The sequence below is a fragment of the Equus asinus genome, chromosome 6 (genome assembly GCF_041296235.1).
Source record: "Equus asinus isolate D_3611 breed Donkey chromosome 6, EquAss-T2T_v2, whole genome shotgun sequence".
NCBI classification, from domain to species: domain Eukaryota; kingdom Metazoa; phylum Chordata; class Mammalia; order Perissodactyla; family Equidae; genus Equus; species Equus asinus.
This window is the reverse complement of record NC_091795.1, coordinates 9,068,002-9,095,571: the sequence shown is the minus strand read 5'-3', so window position 1 is coordinate 9,095,571 and position 27,570 is coordinate 9,068,002. Positions and strand designations below refer to the sequence as shown.

Sequence of the window (27,570 nt, the reverse complement as noted above, 5' to 3'; positions counted from 1 at the left end):
CTGGATGACTAGACTTGAAGTCTGTCTAGAAGAGAGAACAGTACTGAGATGGTGAGGTTTGGGAAACCTTGTCATCAAGTTAGGAAGGCTTTGCTTGGAGAAGAGGTCCTAAGAGACGTTATGGTTCCTCTAACTGTTGGAAGGTTAGCCTTGGGATGGAGAGATTAGATCTCCTTTCTATTCCATCACAAATTATTTTTATCTAAAAATATTGTGTTAATGTATACACTGTTGGCTTGTCTCAGAATTTTATAATTCTAGGGCAGATTATCAGCAGATATTTTGGATAGCACACATCTGTTTTTGAAGTTACCTAGAAAAGTTTAGCTGATTTTTTTTTAATAGGCGAGTTTTCCTCTAGCAAATAAAATAAGGAAGTGCGACTGTGTCATCTCATACTTGACTTTGGCCCCACACTAGACCGAGCTCCTTAAGAAGGATGGCATCTGGGCCATGGCTTATTTTATGTACAGTGTTTCATATAACAGATGTTACATTTTCATTGAATAAATGTGACTTTCGTTTAATTCTACCACCAAGGTGACTGATACTGTCTCCAAGAAAAGCTAGTCTCTTAGGCTAACTAGCAGCCTCAATATCACGTAGCTGGTAAGATGTAGAGCTGGGATTTGCATCCAGTTTAAAACAGAGTCCTTGCGTCCTTTACGTCACATGCAGAGCCGTGGCCGACTTCATTACCTGGGTTAGTCTGGGTTCTCTTCTTTCAGGCAACCGTTGTATTCGAATACTGAAGGTTCAGGGAAGAAGCATTTCTTGAATCGACCCTTCCTCATGTTCTCTTCTTTTCTCTGCAGTGGTGGCTCTGACCGGGGCTGGCATCATAACCACCTACAAGCTTTTACAGACCACAGATACTCTGATTCATTTGGGCTCAGGTGGGATCTGTGTGGAATGAAGAGGCGGGCCAGGACACTTCCCGTTCTGGCATGCATGGTGGATGCTCATGGTTTCAGCTGTTGTGCGTAACCTGAAGATACTCTGTACTTTGTTGAGTTGTAAATGTGAGTAGTGGGTTACAAGGTGAAGGAGAAATTTAACTCATTAGTTGAGTCTGTCTTGTCCCTCAAACCTCTCAATGAGGTTTTGGCTTTGCTTGCACATTTTTGTGGGACAAATTACATGCGTGGAGGAGTCATGAATTTCAGGATTTGCTAATTTCAAGGTGTACTCCATAAGGGGTTGGCTGAGTGAAATGTGAGTTCAGAGAAAGCTTGAAATCTCCTTTTGACTCTGTTTCTTCTTTGCACAAAACTGCGTTGTGGAGCTGAAGTTTGTCATTTCGTCATGTGTGTAAATGAATGGATCAAAACTTCTCTTTGGTGCTTACGCTGGATGCAGATTTTGTGAGAAGGCCTGCCTGGGCAAGGAAATGGGTTTGACGTTCTGCCAAATGGTCATTGAAATGTTTTTCTCCTTCTTTGTGCCCAGCTAAAAGGCTGGGCATGTAGGTTTTCATGCTCTTGTCTGGTTTTGGCTTTGGAATTGCTTACACAGCTAATCTGGCATTTATGATTATTTCCACTTCGAGCTCAGCAGGAGGCTCTTTGAGGATATTCAGACAGAAATGACTTAATTGGATTTCAGCCCAGACACAGTATTGGAATGGCTTTATGGATGGCGCTAGTTGGGCAGCTGCCATAGGAAGTCGTGTATATGTTTTTGAGCTTTAGAATTTGGAAGTACTCTTTGATTCAGTCCCTCTCATTGGCTCATTGCTAACTTATTTGCAGTGAAATACTCAAGAAAAATACATTTATAGCAGTAAAATTAAGAAACATGGTTTGTAAGTGGAACCATCATTTCATTTCGGCGTAGTTAGATTATCATCTGTATTTAAGGCTCCATGTTTATACTCGTAGGCTGGCTGAGGCACAGTGGTGTAGGGTATTCGGGATCTCCTGGATTAAAATTTGGGAGAAGAGAATTCTGGGCTCTTTGACACTGAATGCTGCAGGGTATTGGACAATTGCAACAGATCTCACAGATATAATTAAGGAAGTGAAAGTTGATAGGATGATAAACGTCTGATAGGAGGCATTTTATCAAGAGCCTGCCGTGTGCCAAGCCATATGGACACCAACATGTGCAGGTTCCTTTCCAGAGGCCCTTCCTTCTAGAGAGCCATGTAAATGGAGAGTTTATAATTATAAAAGAGTGATTTCTACAGGAGTAGAGAACGTTTCTGTAGAATGTCCCAGAAGAGGGAATGTTTGAGTTCATTCCTGAACAAGGAGTTAGATCTGGCTGGACAATGGCATTGGGAAGTTGGAGGGGTGAAGATATTCCTAGTAGGGCGAAGAAATAGTAGACATAAAGGCATAGAATTATAAAGAGATCTGGCATTTTGGGAAAATGTGGGTGAACACTTTGACCATTTTTGGAATACTCAAAAGCAGCTAAATATACTTTAAAAACACAATGATATTAAGATTTCTATTCGGTTGGAATAATCATAAATTTGTTCTCTATAAGTTAAATTTTTATAACCATTGGCTATGTTTTTAAAGGGAAAATTTAATTTACTCAACTCCCTTTTCATTCCATGTTTTATGGAATTTTATAGAATACGTTGGTGGGATGCTATAATATTTGTATTCGTCACCCCTGCTCAGAAATGGGGGAACCAGTCAAGTTGATTCAGGACCCATCGGAGTGAAATAGGATACTGTGCAATGGGATTATTTTTCATCGTTCCTTAGAAGCAAATCCATTTGTAGGAGGCTTCTCAGTTACCAGTATTTTACAAAATTAATACAAACAAACAGCCTTCCCACAACATCTTTCTCAGCCCTTTTCTCCAGAGCTTGGTTGTTCTCTGCGCTCCCAGGGACTTCTCAAATGCCAAAGGTCATGGGCTATTTGCAGTCTTTAACTCGTTGCCTTCATCTAATTGCTGTAAAAATTGTATTCCCCGCCCTCATGTTGAGACCCCTGTTCTGGTTTCTTATCAGGCCAGTGATATGATCTAGAACAAAGGTGGGCTCTGAGTAGCACTTCAGACCCGATGCCTGAAATACTAAAATTTATATCAGTCTGGCAGCCCACTCTCTTGGGGATGGGGCAGCTTAATCCTGAGTTAATGAGAGCCCAGGCCCTGACCTGAACAGCTCTCTTTGCATGGGTCCATCCTTGATGCGCGTGCATGTCAACTGCAGGCTTAGCAGGCTTAGTGTTCCTCTCTGAAATTACTGTGTGTCTCTCAGATAACACTGAGGCATCATACTCAAAGGGCAAGGGAAGTAACGGTTTTGAGGTTTCTGATTTGGTTAATTCTGGGCAGTGGGAAAATCCTTAGATTCATGTAAAACAATGGAAGTGTTCTTTGTAGAAAAAAATAGCACAACTTTTCTTGTATAGAGGAATATAGGGGAAAATTGTTTTGTACCATACACGTAATATCTGTATATAATTTGACTTCTGTGTTAAATCGCATTGTGTTTCTTGATAGAGTAGTTTGGGGGCATAAAATGCTGCCTTTCCTGGGATATGTGAGAATGTCCATCTGTGAAACCACGCCGCCCTGAGCCCCTGCTCAGCGCTCACCTGCCTCAGGAGATTGGTTACTTTTTTAAACCGACTTTTTAAAAGCAGAAAAGTAATATAATAAACACTATTATTTTATAATATAAATTATAAAGTTTAAAGTAACGTTTCTCCCCCCTGATTTTATCCCACAAGTTTATTCGTGGTAACACTGTTAACAACAGCCTGTTTCTGGCCGTCTTGCCTGCTTTTCAGGATTCTGTTTAAAAAATGTGTTTGTGTGTGTGCGTTTGAGTGATATATATGCATCTGTGTGTGTGTATATATATATATATAGAGAGAGAGAGAGGTGTTGGAGGGAGAAGTAGGTAAGAGAGCAGAGACGGAAAGACAGGATTTGCTCACCCCGTTTCCCTATTTGTTGATCTTGCCCTTTCTTGCTGTTTCTCTCATTCTTTCAATCCTTCATTCCCCAAAAGGTAAGGGACATGAGCTTCAGCAAGATAACCAAAATAATGCCTATACATATCCATAGTTAGCGGAGTCCTCTTGGCTCACCTAGTATGCCTAAATTACCTCGGATAAGAATTCAGTGTCTGTGTGTGTGTCTGCCTTCCTTCCTTCCTTGCTTTCTTTTTCAAGAAAAGGGGTTTGCACGGTTTTATTCAGTAATGCATTTAGAGTTTAAGATGCATTTTTGTCAGCATGCTTTTTATTGGCGTTGTAATTACCTGGACAACAACTAAATCCTGTGGATGCTTGCTACAGAGTGCAGGTGCACCTTGTTAAAATGTTACACGTAATTGGATTGTCTCCTCACAGTGCTGAGATGTATAGCAAGGCTTCTATGCTGATTCCCCAAACTGCCGTTTGGACTAGTGAAAAGATCTTAGTAGCAGCACCTTGTCAGACCTTTCGGCGAATGGACGCTGCTGTGTTTAAGAGGCTAGCGTTAAATAGATAAACAAAAGTCTTTACAAACCATTGGAAATGGTGTTATTAATCAAATTCCTATCTGTTAGAATTTTTAGGCAGCAGATGATGAAATTTGAATTCTTATTAAGATTTGCGTTACAATGTTTCTATCATGTTATTTTAAATAAGCTTTAAAATATTTTTGGTACCACATCATTAGTTTTTGATAATTCTCAAGTCTACTCTTGTGTGCCTCAAACTACAGAATTGGAGCTGAGGGACCCTCGCCACAGATGAGGAAACTGAGGCACAGAATCGTACAGGGCATCTGGTGGCTGAGCCAGGCCTGGAACACTGCTCTCCTGGCTCGCGGCCTTGAGCCATGGTTTCCTGTCTCATTGTGTGTGGTTGACCCACTGTGTGTGGTTTCATCTTTTCTCAGTCCTGGAATGCTCGGAGGTAGAAATCTTCATTATTTCGCAACATAGATCTCTCAGGGCTTAACATCTGACCGGTTACACTCCTTCCCACACACCTGCCTCAGCCGCATTTGATGTCTCTTTGAGGCTGTTCAGAGAATTGGAACTTAGTCCTTTTTTTTCTATTTTCATTAATCAGCTTCTAATCAGCAGATGTAATCAACTGATAACTGGTGTTACCGTTTAGAACTGATAGAATTCTAGCCCAACGGAGGACTGGCTGTTTTCCTGTTCAGGACAGCTTTGTCTTGAGTAGAAATCCTGATTTCAGTGGGACTTTCTGAAATTTGGGAACTGGCTTACGGCTGTCAGTCCTCTGAGCCTGACTGGGCAGTGCTGCACGCCGGGCGATGGAGGCGGTGGAGATGCTCTCCTCGGAAGCTAAGCATTTCTGAGCTGCTCAATATCGGGCCACGTGGGGGGCCACGTCAGCCCAGCCATTCAGGGAGACTTTCGTGTAGCTTTGTTCAGTGTTTGAAACCAGCATTTTCCTGCTTGAGTAAAGTTTTCCACCAATTGGTTCAGTAGGAATGAAATGTAGCTAGTTCTGCCAGAAGTCAGTGGGACAGCCCTGGCCCCACGCTGTTCCGGTCAGGCGGTGCCCTCTGCATTCACCCTGAGTTGGACATCCACTCAGGCCGCTGCAGTGCCTGCCGGGTCTGAAGGTCACACGGGGGCGGGCGGGGGAGAAGAAAGGACAGGATGAGGTTTTTGGCATTTTGAGCCCAGAGGCCTATAATAATCATGTGGGCTTTTTTCTTTTTCAACAAAAGAAAAACATTGTTGCCTTTAGCTCTGTCTACAGATTAGGGGTCTGGCGGTTCTCTTGGTGTTTTGTATGTATAAGATTTGGTTATGATGTAACCTGCGACTCTTTAGGTTGTGTGCAATGCCACGCAGGTAACGTTATTAAATAATTCTTTTTTTGCTGGGTCAACATCTAAAAGAAACAGTGCCTTTCAGAATTAAAGTGGTGTGTTGGTTCGTGGACTTGCTGTTTGATGCAGCATAACACTGTCCTGCCCGATTTGACAGGCTGAAGCTGGCCCCCCAGTGTAGCGGACGCTCCATACAGATGGCAGCGACACACGGTGTTTGCCTGAGTGTCAAGGTTCTAGCCTATTAGTGGTGATCTTTGCAAGGAGAAAGAGCCTGGCTGGGCTTTGAAATCAGACAAGCATGGGTTCAAATTCTTGCTGTGGGACTTAGGGTGGTTTGGCTCCTGAGCGGAACGAGAAGTTTTATCTTCCAGGGTTGCTGTGAAGGTTGGTGAGGCCCACCAGTGCAGTGTCTCCCCGGGGCCAGTACAAGCTCTTCTCTTCCCTTGCTGTTCCTTTCTTTCTGAGAATGGGGAGGAAGGAGAGGCGGTGTCACTGAGCACTCTGAAATGAGCCTTGTGGGGATTCAGGTCATCTGGGCAGATCAGCCAACTCGACAGTAGGTAGAGCAGTGGTGTCCAGCGGTAGTGTGCCCCAAGGCACACAGCTGTGGGCCGTGGGCAGAATGGGGCACATGCCCTCTTAGTAACCCTTAATGCCTGCTGGAGTGAAGTGCATTAGTGATGGATGTCAGCTCTGCACCTCCACTTCTGCCCAAGGCTCAGAGGGAGCCCAGGAGCACCCAGAAGACGCTGTGCTTGGCACTGTGGCCGGTGCTGGGGGTTAGACTGGACCAGGACAGCTCACAAGGGGCGTCTTGATGCCAGGCCCTGGGTCACGTAGTGCTACTGGGTTTGCAGACGCAGGCGCCCCACAGTTGAAGTGGGCGCTGCAGCTAAGCGCCCCCAAAAGGCTGGGGAAAGCCCTGGTTGTGGTTTGGGTGCTTCCAAACATAGTTGAGACAAAAAAAGCCTCAGTGTTATAGAGAATTCAGATAATCTCTTGGGTTTTGCAGTGATAAAATTTTATATTATTAGGGGTCCAAATTAATGTGGAGAGAGAGATACATTTGGTATTAGTGTTAATTCCTTTCTACTCCTTCCTCGTCTGCTTTTATTTAGAAAGGGAAATGCCCATGGTGCTAGTGGAGAAATATTTTTAAAGAAATACACGCCTGTTTCATGCGTTCCCTTCTGCCTGAGCGGGCTGGGTAGAACATCCTTGAGTGAATTCTTGGGCGAGGCTTCTGTTCCAGGTGACCTTGGGCCCCATAGTGTTTCCTGTCTGAGGTGGTTTTTTGCACAAAGTATATGCTTTCCTGATGGTTTAGATCACAGGCTGTAATTAAGACCTGATTTGAAATACTCATCCTTAACACAGCTTTTGAATAAGCTAATAACCCCATGCTAAACATAGACAGTGGGCAGACTTCATGGAAACCCGGAGAGAGAGGGAGACCTTGGTCGCTGTTTATTTCTATGTCAGGTGTACGCCTAGTGCACTGACAGTTCGTCAGTGAAATGCTTTTCTCAAGGAAAGCACTGCAGCCTTCGTTTTTCACGCTTAAATCCCAGATGGCCACTGGCACCTTTAAATGAACTTAACATGGTGTCACTTTGATTGAAGCTCCTTCATTAGTTCATATCCTGCTCTGTTCTCTGTGGCTTTTCCACCAAGCCCGCCACACCGGGTCTCAAACGACTGGGCCTCCAGGGCCGCTCCATTGTCCTTCTGCTTTGGACTAGTAGATAAGTGGCTCCGGCTTTAGCTTTGCTGTTGGTCTGGTGGATTTAGGGTTCGAAGGCCAGCGCTCCTAACTCTACAGCGTATTAAGGAACACCTTTGACCTCCCTGAGAAGGTTAACTCGTGTGTAGAAGCGGTATTAGTCTCTCTCCTGGGAATTTACTGTAAGGCTACCTGCTGAGTGCATGCAGAGGCGGCCCCATTCCGACACCCAGAGAGCCACGCAGACACGCCCCGCGGTGGCCAGGGGAGATGTGACTCCAGCAAGTTCACTTTCAGTGAGAATTTTAACAGCACTGCTTGTATCTAGAAGAACCCCTGAAAATGCTAATTGAGGTGGCATCTGTGGGCATGACTGTGGTTAGTTGGTGGCAGCATTGTAAGGCCAGCAGTGAGAAATATGAGTCCTTGGTCAAGACCTGAGTCCAGATACCAAAACTTCTGTTTCTAGAGAACCTGTTATTTTTGGTAAACACTTAGCAGAGAGAGGGGCGTAATCGTCCTGGGACGCAGTGACGTCTTGCCCAAATGTAGTATTCCCATGGTGTTTGGGCATTACCTTTTCCTTGCATTAAGTCATATATATTTTTTAAATCATATAGCCTTTAAAATAATGCTAGAGAATGCATAAAGAGGAATTAATTTTTTAATCAAAATTTATGAACTTGCCTTATAACATTTTTATGATAGCCTTACTTGAATTATCTTTTTCTCTTTGATTAAAATAGAATTCGATTTTTCTGTGGCATATTTAGCACTTTGGGTCATAATCATGCTAGGGATGAATTAATAGATCTTCTCTGAGTGAACCGTCAGGACAGATCCCCTCTGGGTTTGAAACGTAATTAAAAATGTCAGTGAACTCAGTTGGAGGTCCTCGGAGCTCCAGGGCCCCCTCGGAAGTGTTGGGCAGGGACTGAAAACAGTTACCCAAGTGTAGTGAGCAGGAGGGAGCGGGCTCGGGTCACTCTGTCGGGCGTCTTGTGTCTTCACTTCCCTGTAGTGTTGGGGTGTGTTCTCAGGTTTCCTGCAGGGGTGTTGTTAGCACAAGGCTGTGTCCAGTCGGTGGCCTCTCTCAATTGGCCAGTGCAGAGGCCTCAAAGAGAAGAGCGAGGCTCGAAATCACATCCCTGCTCCCAGCGGCCCTGCCCTTCGTTAGGCTGCTGCAACCTTGCTTCCTTTTCACCTGGCATCCACCCTTTTGATTTGGCGACGTTGAAGGGTGTGGGTGAGGCATTGTGGGGAGGAGGGCTGGAAGAGACCAGGGAACTTAGGGCTCTTGGGCGCAGCCGCTGTCCCCACCCTCCTGTCTCTTCCCTCCACCAAGTGTGTGGATGGTCTCTCTGACCTCTGCCTTAGAGCTGACACAGGAGTGGAAGGTACAGACAGACGAGAGCAGTTCTGTTTGGGTAGAGGTCAGTAGATACAAAGCGACTTTTTTGTGGGGTATTTTAAAAATAGTGGTTTTAGGCAAATAATCAGTTATTTCTCAAGCTGATGCTTAAAATCAAACAAGCAGTCCTAATATATGGTTCTTTCTGTTTCTTTTCAGATTTCCTATGTTCCTTTTATACAAGTGGTTTCCCAGATCATAACTCCCTGTTGAGATTTGAGTTGGATTTGAGAATTTGGAGAATTCCTGCAGCTTTGTAACTCAGAGGTGTAATCAGCTGAAGAATTCTCCTTTGGAGGAGTTCTGCATTTTGCCAGTCATCTCTCATAATTGAGTGCCAAAGGTGAGTAGGTGGTTTTCTGCTTAAAACAGGTGGGAGGAGTTGCTGCTTTTGCCTCACATGCTCGCTTTGCACAGTAGGTTTTACATTAGTAAAATGGCAATAAATGTAGCCCTGATTTGTTGAGCTCAAAAAATTTAGGTTTTCATGGGACCTGGTTCAAAAATTAGGTTGCTATTCCTCTCCAGCATGTGGTGGCATTGGGTGGCCAGGAAGCGGAATGGTGGGCATCTCCCACCTGTAACCCGCCCTTGGGCGCCAGCTCTCCACCCAGCAGGTGGTCGTGAGTCTGTAGGAGTGGGGCCTCTGTCTGCTGCTTTGGGAGAACCGAGGCGAATAAGAACCGCCTTCAGGGTGCTTTCAGGCTAGAAAAGGCTCCTTCCAGCTCTGATGCTGGAGAGTCAAGTCTACTCAAAACATGCAAGCAGATGCAGGCTTCCCAGGAAGGTTTGCTGTTTGTTTGTGTGTGTTAAAGTTGTACCTGTAATCCAGCTGTGGATTCCAAGATCCAGGGGCCCTCTGCTAAGATAACGTGCTGGACAAAAGCATGTCTCTGCACTCTGCATGCTGAGCCCTATCCAGCGGTTTGGACGTTTGACTTAAACGTGGGAATTGCTGGCTGCAGTCTGGTCAGGCTGCTGTCCGTCTCTGGCCAGACCATCAGGGGTGGTTACGGAAGGCATGGTGTATTCCCAGAGCATTGTCTCCTCACTGGAGGGGTGACACCCAGTTCGTCAGCCTTCCTTCAAAACCTTAGTTTGCTTCTATTATTCAGAAATTGTTTTAGACTATTCTTGAATCTACATCTATAAAATCTTTTGGTATGATTTCTGTAAATATATTAGGTAAATTAGAATTTTCTTTCATTTGGTCTAAAACTGCTACTAAAAATTTTGTCAATGAGTTTTTTCGTCCTTGACCACTTTTTTTTCCTTTGGAGCCTTGTTAATTTTAAGTATGTTCCCCTTTGATGTGTGGTAACCAGAACAGCATAGAATTAATGTGTAGTATTTCATAAGGGGAGAAGTAAGTGTCTCCGGTCTTCGCCTTATTGTCCTTTATGATCCCTTTTGGAGAAACTGACGCATTGTCCCGTTCATTTCGGGTGTCGGTCATTATGATTTCCTGGCTTCGGTCCTGGTTTGGAATTGACAGCCTGGAGCTCATACTGTGCAGCCTGGTTCTAAGCCCTCCTCCTTCTCCCTCCCCCTGCACTTGACCTTATCCTGACCCTGCCCTCCCCAGGGTGGTGTTGGCTCCTGCTGGCCTGACATCCCCTCTGCATTGATAGGGCACCCCCAGCGTTCCCTTCCAGACCTTATGGAAGCAGACACCACTGGAGTGTTTCAGGTTCAATCCTAGTTTATGTCCGTTATGTAAAAAAAGACTTACCCCCGGTGACTCGGTTTTTTTAATAGTCATTGAAGTGGAACCTTTTAAGACTTATTCATCTATAACTGCAGTCACATATTTTATGGCAATGTAAGCTAGAAATTAGTGCAAATCCTCAAATCTGATCATCAGAATTCATTAATAATTCATCAGTAACAGAATCTGACACTGCTTCTTTAGAGAGTTCTTGATCATTAGTGACGTTGACAGACTGTAAGTTATTGTTTAAAGTGTTGTGAAGTTTCTCCTTCGGAAAGTAGTGAGGCAGGGGGAGTCAGTGCGCACGCACGGCACTGGGTTGTGCACAAGCGCCCAGCAAGAGCCTGTCATGTTAGGCAAATGAGTTGATTCCTGGTCCAACTAGGTAGAGAACCATTCATAGATTATCATGAAAATATACTTGCAAAAATATGTATACCCATATAATTTTAAAGAATTACCTATATATATTTTTTTTTTTATTAATGTTATGATGGATTACAAGCTTGTGAAATTTCAGTTGTACATTTTTGTTAGTCATGTTGTGGGTACACCACTTCCCCCTCCGTACCCTCCCCCCACCCCCCCTTTTCCCTGGTAACCACCGATCAGATCTCCTTCTCAATATACTAATTTCCACCTATGAGTGGAGTCATATAGAGTTCGTCTTTCTCTGACTGACTTATTTCGCTTAACATAATGCCCTCGAGGTCCATCCACATTGTTGTGAATGGGCCAATTTCGTCTTTTTTTATGGCTGAGTAGTATTCCATTGTGTATATATACCACATCTTCTTTATCCAATCATCAGTTTCTGGGCATGTAGGCTGGTTCCACGTCTTGGCTATTGTAAATAATGCTGCGATGAACATAGGGGTGCAACGGACTCTTGAGATTTCTGATATCAGGTTCTTAGGATAGATACCCAGTAATGGGATGGCTGGGTCATAGGGTATTTCTATTTTTAACTTTTTGAGAAATCTCCATACTGTTTTCCATAGTGGCTGTACCAGTTTGCATTCCCACCAACAGTGTATGAGGGTTCCTTTTTCTCCACAACCTCTCCAACATTTGTCACTCTTGGTTTTGGATGTTTTTGCCAATCTAACGGGTGTAAGGTGATATCTTAGTGTAGTTTTGATTTGCATTTCCCTGATGATTAGCGATGATGAACATCTTTTCATGTGTCTATTGGCCATATTCATATCTTCTTTTGAGAAATGTCTGTTCATGTCCTCTGCCCATTTTTTGATCGGGTTGTTTGTTTTTTTGTTGCTAAGCAGTGTGAGTTCTTTGTATATTATGGAGATTAACCCTTTGTCGGATAAGTGGCTTGTAAATATTTTTTCCCAATTAGTGAGCTGTTTTTTTGTTTCAATTCTGTTTTCCCTTGCCTTGAAGAAGCTCTTTAGTCTGATGAAGTCCCATTTGTTTATTCTTTCTATTGTTTCCCTCAACTGAGGAGTTACAGTGTCCGAAAAGATTCTTTTGAAACTGATGTCAAAGAGTGTACTGCCTATATTCTCTTCCAAAAGACTTATTGTCTCAGGCCTAATCTTTAGGTCTTTGATCCATTTTGAGTTTATTTTGGTGTGTGGTGAAAAAGAGTGGTCAATTTTCAATCTTTTGCATGTGGCTGTCCAGTTTTCCCAGCACCATTTGTTGAAGAGACTTTCTTTTCTCCATTGTAGGCCCTCTGCTCCTTTGTCGAAGATTAGCTGTCCATAGATGTGTGGTTTTATCTCTGGGCTTTCAATTCTGTTCCATTGATCTGTGGACCTGTTTTTGTACCAGTACCATGCTGTTTTGATCACTGTAGCTTTGTAGTATGTTTTGAAATCGGGGATTGTGATTCCGCCGGCTTTGTTTTTCTTGCTCAGGATTGCTTTAGCAATTCGTGGTCTTTTGTTCCCCCATATGAATTTTAGGATTGTTTGTTCAATTTCTGTGAAGAATGTTCTTGGGATTCTGATTGGGATAGCATTGAATCTGTATATTGCTTTAGGTAGTATGGACATTTTAACTATGTTTATTCTTCCAATCCATGTGCAAGGAATGTTTTTCCATCTCTTTATGTCATCGCCTATTTCTTTCAAAAAAGTCTTGTAGTTTTCATTGTATAGATCCTTCACTTCCTTGGTTAAGTTTATCCCAAGGTATTTTATTCTTTTCGTTGCGATTGTGAATGGGATAGAGTTCTTGAGTTCTTTTTCTGTTAGTTTATTGTTAGTGTATAGAAATGCTACTGATTTATGCACGTTAATTTTATACCCTGCTACTTTGCTGTAGTTGTTGATTATTTCTAATAGTTTTTCTGTGGATTCTTTGGGGTTTTCTATGTATAAGATCATGTCGTCTGCAAACAACGCGAGTTTTACTTCTTCGTTACCTATTTGGATTCCTTTTATTTTTTTTTCCTGCCGAATTGCTCTGGCCAGCACCTCCAGTACTATGTTGAATAGGAGTGGTGAAAGTGGGCACCCTTGTCTTGTTCCTGTCCTCAGAGGGATGGCTTTCAGCTTTTGTCCATTGAGTATGATGTTGGCTGTGGGTCTATCATATATGGCCTTTATTATGTTGAGGTACTTTCCTTCTATACCCATTTTACTGAGGGTTTTTATCATAAATGGGTGTTGGATCTTGTCGAATGCTTTCTCTGCATCTATTGAGATGATCATGTGGTTTTTGTTTTTCATTTTGTTGATGTAGTGTATCACGTTGATTGACTTGCGGATGTTGAACCATCCCTGTGTCCCTGGTATAAATCCCACTTGATCATGGTGTATAATCTTTTTGATGTATTGCTGTAATCGGTTTGCCAAAATTTTGTTGAGGATTTTTGCATCTATGTTCATCAGTGATATCGGCCTGTAGTTCTCCTTCTTTGTGTTGTCCTTGTCAGGTTTGGGGATCAGAGTGATGTTGGCTTCATAGAATGTGTTAGGGAGTTCTCCATCTTTCTCAATTTTCTGGAACAGTTTGAGGAGAATAGGTATTAAGTCTTCTTTGAATGTTTGGTAGAATTCTCCAGAGAAGCCGTCTGGTCCTGGACTCTTATTTTTGGGGAGGTTTTTGATTACCGTTTCTATTTCCTTACTTGTGATTGGCCTATTCAGATTCTCCATTTCTTCCTGATTCAGTTTGGGGAGATTGTAGGAGTCTAGGATTTTGTCCATTTCTTCCAGGTTGTTCAATTTGTTGGCATATAGTTTTTCATAGTATTCTCTTATGATCTCTTGTATTTCATTGGTATCTGTTGTGATTTCCCCTCTGTCATTCCTAATTTTATTAATTTGCGATTTCTCTCTTCTTTTCTTGGTGAGTCTGGCTAGGGGTTTGTCAATTTTGTTAATTCTTTCGAAGAACCAACTCTTTGTTTCATTGATCCTTTCTATTGTCTTTTTTGTTTCAATATCGTTTATTTCTGCTCTTATTTTTATTATTTCCCTCCTTCTACTGACTCTGGGCTTTGTTTGTTCTTCTTTTTCTAGTTCTTTAAGGTGTCGTTTGAGGTTGCTTATGTGAGCTTTTTCTTGTTTAGTGAGGTGAGCCTGTATTGTGATGAATTTCCCTCTTAGGACTGCTTTTGCAGCATCCCAAATGATTTGGTATGTTGTGTTCTCATTTTCATTAGTCTCCAGATAAAATTTGATTTCTTCTTTAATTTCTTCAATGATCCATTGTTTGTTGAGAAGCGTGTTGTTTAGTCTCCACATTTTTGCACCTTTCTCTGCTTTTTTCTTGTAGTTGATTTCTAGTTTAATAGCATTATGATCAGAAAAGATGCTTGATATTATTTCAACTCTCTTGTATTTATTGATGTTTGCTTTGGTTCCCAAAATATGGTCAATCCTTGAGAATGTTCCATGTGCACTTGAGAAGAATGTGTAACCTGCTGTTTTTGGATGAAGTGTTCTATATTTATCTATTAAGTCCATCTGGTCTAATTTTTCATTTAATTCTATTATTTCCTTGTTGATTTTCTGTCTGGATGTTCTGTCCATTGGTGTTAATGGTGTGTTGAGGTCCCGTACTATTATTGTATTGTTGTTGATGTCTTCTTTTAGTTCTATTAAGAGTTGCTTTACAAATTTTGGTGCTCCTGTGTTGGGTGCGTATATATTTATAAGTGTTATGTCTTCTTGGTGGAGAGTCCCTTTTATCATTATATACTGTCCCTCTTTATCTTTCTTTATCTGTTTTGCTTTGAAATCTACCTTGTCTGATATTAGTATAGCGACACCTGCTTTCTTTTGTTCATTATTAGCTTGGAGTATTGTTCTCCATCCCTTCACTCTGAGTCTGTGTTTGTCTTTGGGGCTGAGGTGTGTTTCCTGGAGGCAGCATATTGTTGGATCTTGTTCTTTGATCCATCCTGCCACTCTGTGTCTTTTGATTGGGGAGTTTAGTCCATTTACATTTAGAGTGATTATTGAGACGTGGGGGCCTGCCACTCCCATTTTGTGTCTTGTTTTCCGGTTTTCTTCAGTTTGCTTTGTTTCTCGTCCCATGGTTTAATCTGTTCTGATGTAGAGCTGCTACTCTCTGTTGTTGTCCTTCTACTTATCTCCTCTGCTCTTGGTTTTGTAGCCCCTTTCCTTTTTTGGATTTTTCAGGAATGAGGGTTTTCCTGAGGATTTCCTGAAGAGGAGGTTTTGTGGCAATGAACTCCCTTAATTTTTGTTTATCTGGGAAAGTTTTTATTTCTCCATCGTATTTGAAGGATATTTTCGCTGGGTAGAGAATTCTCGGCTGTAGATTTTTGTCCTTCAGATTTTTGAATATATCATTCCACTCTCTTCTAGCCTGTAAAGTTTCTGCTGAGAAATCTGCTGATAGCCTGATGGGGGTTCCTTTGTAGGTTAGTTTCTTTTGCCTGGCTGTCCTTAATATTTTCTCCTTGTCGTTGACTTTTGCTAGCTTCACTACTATATGCCGTGAAGTTGGTCTTCTTGCATTGATAAAGTTTGGAGATCTATTGGCTTCTGTCACCTGAAGATCCATCTCCCTCACCAGATTTGGGAAGTTCTCAGCCATTATTTCTTTGAATAGGTTTTCTGCCCCTTTCTCCTTCTCTTCTCCCTCTGGTATACCTATAATCCTTACGTTGCATCTCCTAATTGTGTCTGATAATTCTCGGAGAGTTTCTTCATATCTTTTAAGTCTTGCTTCTCTCTCCTCCTCTGCCTGCAACAATTCTATATTGCCATCTTCCAAATTGCTAATTCTTTCCTCCATATTATCGGCCCTACTGTTCAGAGCATCTAGATTTTTCTTAATCTCCTGTATTGTGTTCTTCATTTCCAATATTTCTGTTTGGTTCTTCTTTATCGTATCAAACTCTTTTGTGACATAGCTCCTGAACTCGTTGAGTTGTCGCTCAGAATTCTCTCTTAACTCATTGAGAATCTTAATGATGGCTGTTTTGAAGTCATCGTCATTTAGGTTATATATCTCATTTTCTTTGGGATTGTTTTCTGTGTATTTGTTGCTTTCTTTCTGTTCTGGAGATTTAATGTATTTTTTCATATTGCTTGATGTTGTTGATTTGTGCCTCTGCATGGAGATAGAGTTTAGTTGCTCCTTTCACTTGTTTCAGCTGCTGCGGTGGGGGGAGCAGCTGTTTATACTTCACCAACCAGGAACCCTGTCCGTAGTTGCTAACTGGGCCTGGGCCCCTCTTCGTAGCCACAGTGGCCCTTTGGATTCCCTCCTCTGCCGTGGGGGCCGTCACAGGGGGGCTTCAGGCTGCAGGTGCCTACTGTTGCAGCCCACCTAGATGTGCTCTCTCCTTGGGGTCTGCAACGGTGTTATGGGCTTTTCCAGCGGCCAGGGGTGGGATCACTTATATTTGTCGCTCCGTTGCTGTCGGCACCCACCAAATCTCACTTGTCCTCTATGGGTCGCAGGAGAGCTATTGGCATCTTCTACAGTCTGTGGTTAGTACACCTAGCTATGCTGCTTTTGCCCTGGGGTCTTCCAGCCTTGTGGCTGGCGGCTGGGTGCCTTCTACTGGTGCTGTGCAGAGGCTTTCCCTAAGGCTGCTGTGAGCCTGTAGGGTTTCCCCCTAGGCTACTAAGCTGGGTCTCTGGAACTCTCTCCAGCCCCAGTCCTCTCTGAGATCTCCGGCAATCCCTAGCCGCATGGGGTGGGCAACGGCAGCTGGGGGTCGCCCCGCCCTCTGGGATTCTCTCCGGGCCTCTCCCGGAGCCGTGAATGCTCAGCGTGGCCCCTCTGCTAACAGCAGACAGAGAGTTTTGTCTGCTGCCCGGGCGGAGCTCCGGCGCTTCCCCTCCGGGTCGCAGAACCGGGCTTTGAAAGTTCCCCCCGCCCCGGTCCTCTCCGAGATCTCTGGCAATCCCTAGCCCCACGGGGCGGGCAACTGCAGCTGGGGGTCGCCCCGCCCTCAGGGCTTCTCTCCGGGCCTCTGCCGGGAGCCCTGAATGCTGGGCATGGCCCCTCTGCTAATGGCAGACAGAGAGTTTTGTCTGCTGCCTGGCGGAGCTCCGGCGCTTCCCCTCCGGGTCGCAGGACCGGCCTTTGAAAGTTCCCCCCGCCCCGGTCCTCTCCGAGATCTCTGGGAATCCCTAGCCCCACGGGGTGGGCAACGGCAGCTGGGGGTCGCCCCTCCCTCTGGGATTCTCTCCGGGCCTCTCCCGGAGCCGTGAATGCTCAGCGTGGCCCCTCTGCTAACGGCAGACAGAGAGCCTTGTCTGCTGCCCGGGCGGAGCTCCGGCGCTTCCCCTCCGGGTCGCAGAACCGGCCTTTGAAAGTTCCCCCGGCCCCGGTCCTCTCCGAGATCTCCGGCAATCCCTAGTCCCACGGGGCGGGCAACGGCAGCTGGGAGATCTCCGTGCCCTCCGTGTCTCTCTCTGGGACCCTCCGGGCGCCCTGAGCACCAGGCTGGGTCTCCCCGCCAATGGCGGGGAGAGACTCTCCCCGCGGGCTCAGGTGTGCACCTCCAAAGTTTCCCTCTGCGTTTAGGAGTAATTGCAGGGGGTTTAGGTAGGGTTCTGGTCACCTGTTTCCACCGTCGCTCCTCTGTTGTGTTCTCGCTCCTGCCCTAGATGTGTGTGGATCCTCTGGGGGCGTCCGTTGGAAGAAAGCCGCTTGCGGGTACTAGGCTTCCCGTCGGGGTCGGAGAGTTTTCACCTATTTCCACATCCTCCCGGAGGAAAGTCCATCCGCCTTCCGATGTATAGTCGCGTGGGTGTCTCAGACGTCCTGAGATGCTGTCTGGATATCCTTTGTCAAGCGATAAGTGTCCAAATAATTGTAGACTCGAAGGGCGAGAGACAAAGAGGACTACTCACGGCGCCATCTTGGCTCTTCTCCTAAGAATTACCTATATTTTATAAGTTCATGAGATCCACACCAAAACCCTGATTTGCTTATTGCAAATTACTTTTGTGGTTTAGATAAATGTTCAGCGGGAACATCATTAAATGTATCTGTTAAATATTTGTTGTGAGTACCAGCTGGATTCTAGGCTGTTTTTCTTGCAGTGACTGTTTTAGGAGCTACACAAATAGGTAAAATATGGTTCCAAACGCCCTTTCTCGTGTCCTTGCGGGCTGGGGCAAGATCCTGATGGCTCTCGGGCCGTGATAACTGTGTGGCGAGGTTCTTACAGTGAGGCCCTGTGCCTGAGGCAGGGGGGCCGACCCTCGGAGAGGAGGCTGGAAAAGCCGGAGGATGCTGTGTTTGGAATGAGTTTTAAAGAATGAAAGGAGGTGTGGGCAGAGACATAATGGGTACCCTTGGCACAGGGCAGGCTCAGTGGATTAGCTGGGTAGTGGGTCCCAGAGTCTCCAGGCCATTGAAGCAGTGATGAGTGGGGGCCCAGCATAAGCTGTTTGGCCAGTGGTCTTTGAAGTGCCAGCAGGAAGAGTGATAGCCTGGTCAGCTTTGTTGTTTGGCATTTCTTGGAAAGAAATGAAAGCGTTGCTAGCCTGGGAAAGTGGTAAGTGGGATGTCAGCCTCCGATTAATTTCCCAGTTATTAGAAATAAGTTTATACTGTCCTAGCTTAGACCTACACCTGGGGCCTGGCCCTGGGGAGCAGTTTGAGGAGGGGGGTGTCCGAGCTACATCTCAGAGGGGCCTGAGTGGGTCTCTGAGCCCCTCTTTCCAGCTGGTGCGCTTCCCTACCCCATCTTCTTGTCTCCCCCTGGAGCCTCCCCCGACTTTGAAGTTAAGGAGTCGAGTCTTTGGAACTCCCTGGCCCTGACCCTGCCTACTTTGGTGAGTGGAGACCGTGGGCAGAGCATGGTAGCCCACCTTTCCATTTACACCGGAATTGTTAACAAATGTGCAATCTGCACTTAATTCTTCCCATGTAGAATAGAAAATTGAGTGTGACTCACCATTATTGGAGGCTGGCTAGTATTTACTGGGGATGGACAATGCAAAGGGCTTTGTATGCTATGCTGAAGATTTTTTAATCTTTCAAAAAGCTATTTGGAGACTTTTTCAGGAAAGAAGCCTAATGGGTAGAAGGATGTTGATGTTATGGGGGAGGAAAGACAGTGGCTTAGGTGACAAGACTCATGGGCTAGGTAAAGTAACGGAAACCAGGATTTCACAAACTGTGTCCGATGCTGATGTGAATAGCCAGAGTGTAAGTTAGCAGTGATCCTTTTTTCTTTTTTTCAGCATTATTGAGATATAGAAAAAGACTTTTTTCACCTTTATTGAGATATAGTAGACAAATAAAATTATAAGATATTTAAAGTGTACTTTGAAGTGATTTGATACACTGTATACGTTGTGAAAGAGTTCTGACCATCTAATTACATAACACATCCATCATGTCACATATTTATCATTTTGTGTGTGTGAGAGCATTTGCATTCTCTCTTAGCAAATTACAGTGTTGTCAACTATAGTCATCATGTTATACCCTAGATCCTCAGACCTTATTCATCTGATAGCTGGAAGCTTATACCTTTTTACCAACCTGTGCCCATTTCTCCCACCCCCAGCCCCTGGCAGCCACTTTACTACTACTGTGTTTCTGTGAGTTAGACTGGTTTTTTTTAAATTCCACATATAAATGAGTTATGCATTATTTGTCTTACTCTGTCTGGCTTATTTCACTTAGCATAATGCCCTCAGGGTATATCCATGTTATAGCAAATGTCAGGATTTCCTTCTTTTTCATGCCTGAATAATATTCCATTTGTGTCTGTGTGTGTGTGTGTGTGTGTGTGTGTGTGTTTGTATGTATGTATATATACCACATCTTCTTAATCCATTCATTCCTTGATGGACACTTAGGTGGTTCCATATCTTTGCTGTTGTGAATAATGCTGCAATGAACATGGGAGTACAGATATCTCTTCCATATCCTATTTTCACTTCTTTTGGATATATACCCAGAAATGGGATTGCTGGATTATGTGGTGGTTCTATTTTTAATTATTTAAGGTGCCTCCATACTGTTCTCCATAGTGCCTGCACCAATTTGTATTCCCACCAACAGTGCACAAGGGTTCCCTTTTCTCCATATCCTCACCAACACTTGTTATCTTATCTTTTTGGTGATAGCCATTCCAACAGGGTGAGCTGATGTCTCCTTGTGGTTTTGATTTGCATTTCCTTGATGATTTGTGATGTTGATTATATATATATATATATACACACACACACACACACACATATATATATATACGTATATATATACACCACAGACATATGGTATGATGGTGCATCTTTTCATGTACCTGTTGGCCATCTGTGTGTCTTCTTTGGAAAAATGTCTATTCAGAGCCTCTGCCCTCTTTTTAATCAAAGTGTGTTTTTGCTATTGCATTGTATGAGTTCTTTCTGTATTTTGGACATTAACCCCTTATATATATGATATGCAAATATTTTCTCCCATTCCATAGGTACCTTTTCACTCTGTTGATGGTTTCCTTTGCTGTGCAGAAGTGTTTTAGTCTGATGTAGTCCCAGTTGTTTATTTTTGCTTTTGATGTCAGATCCAAAAAATCATTGACAAGACAGGTCTCAAAGAGCTACCCCATGTTTTCTTCTAGGTTATGGTTTCAGGTTTTCTGTTCACATCTTTAACCCATTTTGAGTTGATTTTTGTGTATGGTATAAAATAGTGGTCCAGTTTTATTCTTTTGCACGTGGCTGTCCACTTTTCTCAACACCAGTTATTGAAGAGACTTCTCGTTTCCCATTGTATATCCTTGGCTCCTTTGTCGTAAATTAATTGACCATGCATGCGTGAGTTTATTTCTTGGCTCTCTATTCTGTTCCATTGATCTATGTGTCTATTTTGATGCCAATATCATACTGTTTTTGCTACTATAGCTTTGTAATATAGTTTGAAATCTGACAGTGTGTGCCTCCAGCTTTGTTCTTTTTTCTCAAGATTGCTTTGTGCTATTCAGGGTCTTTTTTGGTTCCATACAAATTTTAGGATTGTTTGTTCTATTTCTGATAAAAATGCCATTGGAATTGGTAGGGATTGCATTGAATATGTTGATGATTTTGGGTAGTATGGACATTTTAAAAATATTAATTCTTCCAATCCACGAGCATGAAAATTCTTTCCATTTATTTGTGTTTTCTTGAGTTTTTTAATAAAAATCAGTGTCTTAACAGTTTTCAGTGTACAGATCTTTCACCTCCTTGGTTAAATTTATTCCTAGGTACTTTATTCTGTTTGATGCAATTATAAATGGGATTATTTTCTTAATTTCTCTTCCTGATAGGTTGTTGTCATTATATAGAAATGCAAACGATTTTTGTATATTGATTTTGTATCCTGCAACTTAACCGAATTTGTTTATTAATTCTAACAGGTTTGTTTGGTAAAGTATTTAGAATTTTCTATATATAATAGTATCATGTCATCTGCAAATAGTGACAGTTTTGCTTCTTCTTCTCTGATATGGATGCCTTTTATTTCTTTTTCTTGCCTAATTGCCCTGACTAGCACCTCCAGTGCTATGTTAAGTAAAAGCAGCAAGACTGGGCATCTTTGTCTTGTTTCTGATCTTTGAGGAAAAGCTATCAGCTTTTCACCATTGAGTACGATTTTAGCTGTGGGCTTGTTATACATGGCCTTTATTGTGTTGACGTATGTTCCCTGTATACCTGCTTTGTTGAGAGTTTTTATCATAAATGGATGTTGTATTTTTTTCAAATACTTTCTGTGCATCTATTGAGATGATCATATGGCTTTTATCTTTAGTTTGGTTAATGTGGTGTATCACTTTGACTGATTTGCAGATGTTGAACTATCCTTGCATCCCTGGAATAAATCCCACTTGATCATGGTGTATGATCCTTTGAATGTGTTGTTGAATTCGGTTTGCTAATATTTTGAGGATTTTTCCTTGTATTTTCATCAGCAATATTGAGCAGTATTCTTTCCTTGTAGTGTTTTTCTATGTTTTTGGCATCAGGGTAATGCTGGCCTTGTAAAATGAGTTTGGAAGTGTTCTCTCCTTTTCTGTTTTTTGGAAGAGCTTGAGAAGGATTAGTATAAATTCATTTTTAAATGTTTGGTGGGATTTTCCAATGAAGCCTTCAGGTCCTGGACCTTTGTTTGTTGGCAGGTTTTGGATTATTCACTCAATCTCTTTACTAATCGGTCTGTTCAGATGTTGTTTCTTCATGAATTAGTCTTGGTAGGTTGTATGTTTCTAGGAACTTATCCTTTTCTTCCAGGATTCAATTTGTTGCTGTATAATTGTTCGTGGTAGTCTGTTACCCTTTGTATTTCTGTGGTATCAGCTGTAATCTCTCCTTTTGCATTTCTAATTTTATGAGTCCTCTCTTTTTTTCTGGGTGAGTCTAGCTAAAGATTTGTTTATTTATTTTTTCAAAAAACCAGCTCTTAGTTTCATTGATGTTTTTTATTGTCTTTTTAGTCTCTATTTCATTTATTTCCATTTTTATCTTTGTTATTTCCTTCCTTGTAATAACTTTGGGCTTTGTTCTTCTTTTTCTAGTTTCCTGAGGTGTAAAGTTAGGTAATTTATTTGGAATCTTTGTTTTTTTCTTAATATGTGAATTTCCCTCTTAAAACTGCTTTTGCTGCATCCCATAAATTTTGGTATATTGTATTTCCATTTTCATTTGTCTCAAGATATTTTTTGAGTTCTTCTTTTGATTTCTTCTTTGACCCATTGGTTGTTCAGTTGTATGTTGTTTAATCTCCAGATGTTTGTGGGCTTTTCAGTTTTCTTCGTATAATTGGTTTCCACTTTCATACCATTGTGGTTGGAAAAGATGCTTGATATGACTTCAGTCTAATTAAATTTATTAAGACTTTCTTGTTGCCTAACATATGTATCCTGGAGAATGTGCTATGTGTGCCTAGAAAAGTATGTATCCTGCTGCTGTTGGATGGAATGTTTTGTAAATATTCGTTAGGTCCACCTGATCTAGCCTGTAGTTTACGTACAGATTTCTTTCTTTCTCTCTTTTTTTGTCTGGATGACCTAGCCATTGATGAAAGTGGAGTATTGACGTCTACTACTATTATTGTACTGCTGTCTGTTTCTTCCTTCAGGTCTGTTAGTATTTGCTGTATATATTTAGGCGCTCCTATGTTGGGTGCCTAAGTATTTACAAATGTTATATCTTCTTGTCAGATTGACCCCTTTAACATTATATGATCATGCTCTTTGTCTCCTATTAGTCTTTGGTTTAAAATCTATTTTGTCCAGTAGAAGTGTAGTTACCTCTGCTTCCTTTTGGTTTCCGTTTGCATGGAGTATCTTTCCACCCCTTCACTTTCAGTCTGTTTGTATCCTTACATCTGACGTGAGTCTCTTGTGGGCAGCATGTAGTTGGGTCTTGTTTTTTTATTCATTCAGCCACTGTGTCTTTTGATTGGAGAATTTAGTTCATATACATCTAACGTAATTATTAATAGGTATGGACTTACTATTGCCATTTTGTTAATTGTTTTCTTGCCTTTTTGTAATTCTTTTGTTCCTTTCTTCATCCCTTTGTCTCTTCCTTTGTGATTTGATCATTTTCTGCAGTGATGTGCTTAGATTCCTTTCTCTTTCTCTTTAGTGTATCTATTGTAGGTTTTTGCTTTATGGTTACTGTGAGGCTTACATAAAACTTCTTATAACAGTCTATTTTAAGCTGATAACAACTGAAGTCTGTATGTGTCATTTTTCATTCAACTGTAGAAGCAGCAATGGGTTGTTTGTGCATCGAACAGGAGAAAATGAAAAGTTAGGCATATCTGTCAGTCTTAGGTTCATAAAAATGCTATCCAGTAATTTTTCTTTTAGTAAAGGAAATTTTTATTGATATTAGCCTCAATTTGTGTAGTAATAATTTTCTGAGAGTTTATATGCTTAGTAAAGTTGCCTTAAAAAATTTATTCCTCACTTTGACCATATCCCAGCTTTTTGCTATTTTGGAGACTGCTGGTAACTTACTTTGCCCTCGCGTGGATTGTTTAGAAAGACCTACTGCATACAAGACCCATTTCTCACTCATTAAGTTTTTAGGGCTGTAACTGCTGTTGGGAGGTGTAGATACCTGGAAGTAACTTGTTGAGTTTCTTCCAAAATAGAAGGAACCATTCCAGCCCTTACTGCTGCTCCCCCAAAACCAGGACCCCTGGGGAGTTTGGGGCAGGGCCTCTGCAACTGGACCAATTGGATCTTCCTTACGGGATACTGAGTGTTTAGGGATGACCATACCCTTTGATGTTCCAGTTTTTGTAGTACCTAGATCTGTGATAATTGATTAAATAATTGCCCAGTGAGTATTGACAGTTGCTAAAACTTTTTCAACGTTGATTCTACCACAGTTAACCTGGTGGTGCAGTCAACAGAAGCAGCTATTGCCAGGTACTAGGCACAGGGCTTGCCACCTCTAGTATTATCTCTTATCTGAAATGCAGGTCTTGTTCCCCCATTTTATAGGCAGAGACACTAAGCCTCAGGAGAGGTTAAGATGGTTGTCTGGGGTCATAATGCTGAACTTGCACGACAGAATTTTGACCAAGGTCTGCTGCTCACAAGCTCCTGTTCTTTCTGCTCCCCGTGTCTCTGACATTCCATGGTAAGGACATGTAACGACCTATTATCTGAGTGCTTACCTTGAACCAGGAACCACTGAACACTCTGAGAGATTAAACAGCTGGGCCAAAGCCCGGTGCTCATCAGAGCAGAGCAGGCTGTGAGCCGACATCTTCCTGACCCAAAGCCTTTTACTCTTATTGGACCATGAATTTTATTTATTTATTTTTCCCCTAGCAAAATTTCCAGCAGCCAAGTACAGATTGGACACAAGTCCCTTTTGGAAACTTAAGGAAAGCAGCATGATGGAAGGCTTTGGGAAGGGTTGGAGGGGCAGGAACCCAAATCCCCTGGAGGGCCTCAGTACCTTCTGAAGTCCCAGGGTCAGCTCGTCAGCTCAGGGCCGAGTTGAGGCCAGGAACAGGCCCCGAACTTCCACTTGTGCTGTTCCTGAACGGTGTTCAAAGGCACCTGGTGTTTATTGGTGATTCCCAACTTACGAAACAGACCTTTGAAGGAGAAGTTACTTGTACAGGCAAGAGGACCTTATACACCTCCTGTATGGTGTGGTTGTCCCCGTGATCCATGGCCCTTCCCATAGCGCCTGTGTGCAGAGCAGAGCTTCATAAAATTGTGATGTAACGTTTCTTTATGTAGTCAATGAAATCATTTTCTGATCCTTGAAGTGATGATCAAAGTTTGGTCAATCATTTTTCTTTTCTACCTTAGCTGACGTGCCCTAGCAGTGTGGCTTCTAGAAAGCTGGAGAAAAAAATGAAACATACAGGAAAGCAAATCCCCCCCACCGTCTTTTCTCTCTGACAGATTGCAGAAGCTGAATTCATAACGTTCCAGTTATTTCTCCACTGTTCTCTGAGTTGTACCTTACAGGTTACAAAGGAATTTTCACAAATTCTCTTTCAGATCTGGTGATGTGGGTATTCTCCACCGCCCAACTCCCATTTTATAAAAGAAAGAAATGAGCCAGGAGAGGTTACTTTACTTGCCAAATACGGCACAGGGTGGAGGGTGACCCGTGACTCATGTCTGCGGGCTGGATTACGGATGCACTGACCTCGCAGTGCTCTTTGTCCTGCTTTCAGAGTCCCTGGACCAGACATGTAGATGACATAGATGGGACAGAGCCATATACTAAGAAACAGGCCTCACAGCTGTAAATGAGACCGTTACTGCATGTACGGGTCCAAAATTAGGAAAAGTAAAGTGTTTTTCCTTGGCCTCCCGCCTCCAGAGACACAAAAAGTATATCCCTACTGTGTGTGTACCAGGATGGGGAGCGTAGCTTTTAGCTAACTAGACCTGGAACTGGCACATCTTTTGGAGGTGAGGGACATGTTTATTACCTTGTTAGTGGTGATGATCTCAAGGTGTCCTAACTCATCAAATTGTATACATTAAATATGTGCAACTTTCAGTATGTTAAGTATACCTCAATAAAGTTGAAAAAGAAACTGCTCTAGCAGTGTGAGGGTTACTTTGCAGACCTACCCGCCGTGTGTGCAGATCTGAAGGAGGTAGATGGAAAAACTGGGGAGCTGTCTTCCACAGTAACATGTCTGGTGGTCCTGGGACACTGCGGGGAGGGTTGGTGGTAGTCCCAGGGACCTCTTGCCTCTGCCTTCTCATGTCACTGGTGTGTCTCTGTAGATGGTGAAAAAGCACCTTGAGGTTTAGATTTCTGCCTATCAGAATCAATTTTCCAGTTGACTTTTATTATAACATTGTAAATGTTTTCTTTGGAAAAGGTATTGGCTTCAACGTGTTAAAATGGTTATAAAAACGTTATGAATAAACTGGACGTAAAATATCACAGTTTAAGGGAAACTTTTTTGGTGCTGTGTTAACAAGCAAGATCTTAACAACAGCAAGTTGTGAATGGAGACCAGTAATCGTCAGTGCTTATTGAGGGGGAGGTGACCCTGTCCCCCTGCCAGGTCTGTGGCTGTGGGGGTCACCCTGCATCTCCCGTGAAATGACATTTATTTGCCTTCCCAGCCTCTCAGAGAGTCAAACTGGACCAGCGGTAGCAGCGAAAAGTTAATTAGTTGGATTTGAGCCTGACTGCTCTCTAAAAGAAGATGGGGGATCCTACTTTTTAAGTCTCCGACCTTTGCGTGTGCAGACTGCCCAGGCCACAGTGTGGGCAGGCCGAGGTCAGGAGCCGCCCAGGGCCCTGGCGGACTCCAGGCCAGACCCACGCCCCCAGGGAAGCAGAGAGCTTAGTCTGCTGGGGGGACGTTCCATAGAGGCTGCTTCTGCTCAGCCCCCGGCACTCATGGGGGTTCAGTGGGAAACACACAGACCTGAGACCCTCCCCAGTGAGACTGGCCTGTTTAGAGGGTGTGGGGACCTGGAAGCTTCTGATGGTACTGAGGATTTGTTGCCAATTCTGTAGTGCTTACGAAGCCTGAGAGACACCAAGGTCGGAAGCGGGAGAGCCGCTGAGCCAGGAGCCTGAGGCGGGGGCGCCTACCCTGTTGGCAACCTGGGTCTGGTGGAGGCCTCTTTTGTGGGAGAAGCTAAATACAGGCCATCTTCAGATGACCACGTCTGATAGTCCGAAAACTCATATTTAGGATGGTTTTGTAAAACGTTGGTTGTATGTTCCCAGTGGCTCGATCCTAAGCCTCTTCAGCTCATGCTTGGAGCAGAGGCCTCTGGAGAGAGTGCCGAGTGTGTGGCACAGGGACTGACATCTGCTCGTAGTTCTTGTCACAGCTATGTGTTAACCTCTGGGCCTTAATGTCCCAGACAGTGATAAGGAGGGACGAGGTGAGTGCCGGCTCTGTGACCTTGGATTTCTAGGAACAGTACTGCACGGACGGTTTTGTACCACAAGCCTGGCTGCTACATCCCCATAGAGTTCTGTGTTCCAGGTGCGTGAGACCCCATTGGAGCCCCCACCTCCCCCCCA

At 43.2% G+C, this 27,570-nt stretch overlaps 1 protein-coding gene across 4 annotated transcripts in view; it reads left to right on the top strand.

The window, feature by feature from the left end:
* The window catches only part of NCK2 (NCK adaptor protein 2), a 143,507-nt gene that overhangs the window by 58,432 nt on the left and 57,505 nt on the right, over positions 1-27,570 (top strand). For all 4 annotated transcript variants that reach the window (XM_070511538.1, XM_044773077.2, XM_044773076.2 and 1 more), the window contains exon 2: positions 9,073-9,256. The gene's annotated coding sequence lies outside the window, so the exon portion shown is untranslated. The remainder of the gene's footprint in view (positions 1-9,072; positions 9,257-27,570) is intronic.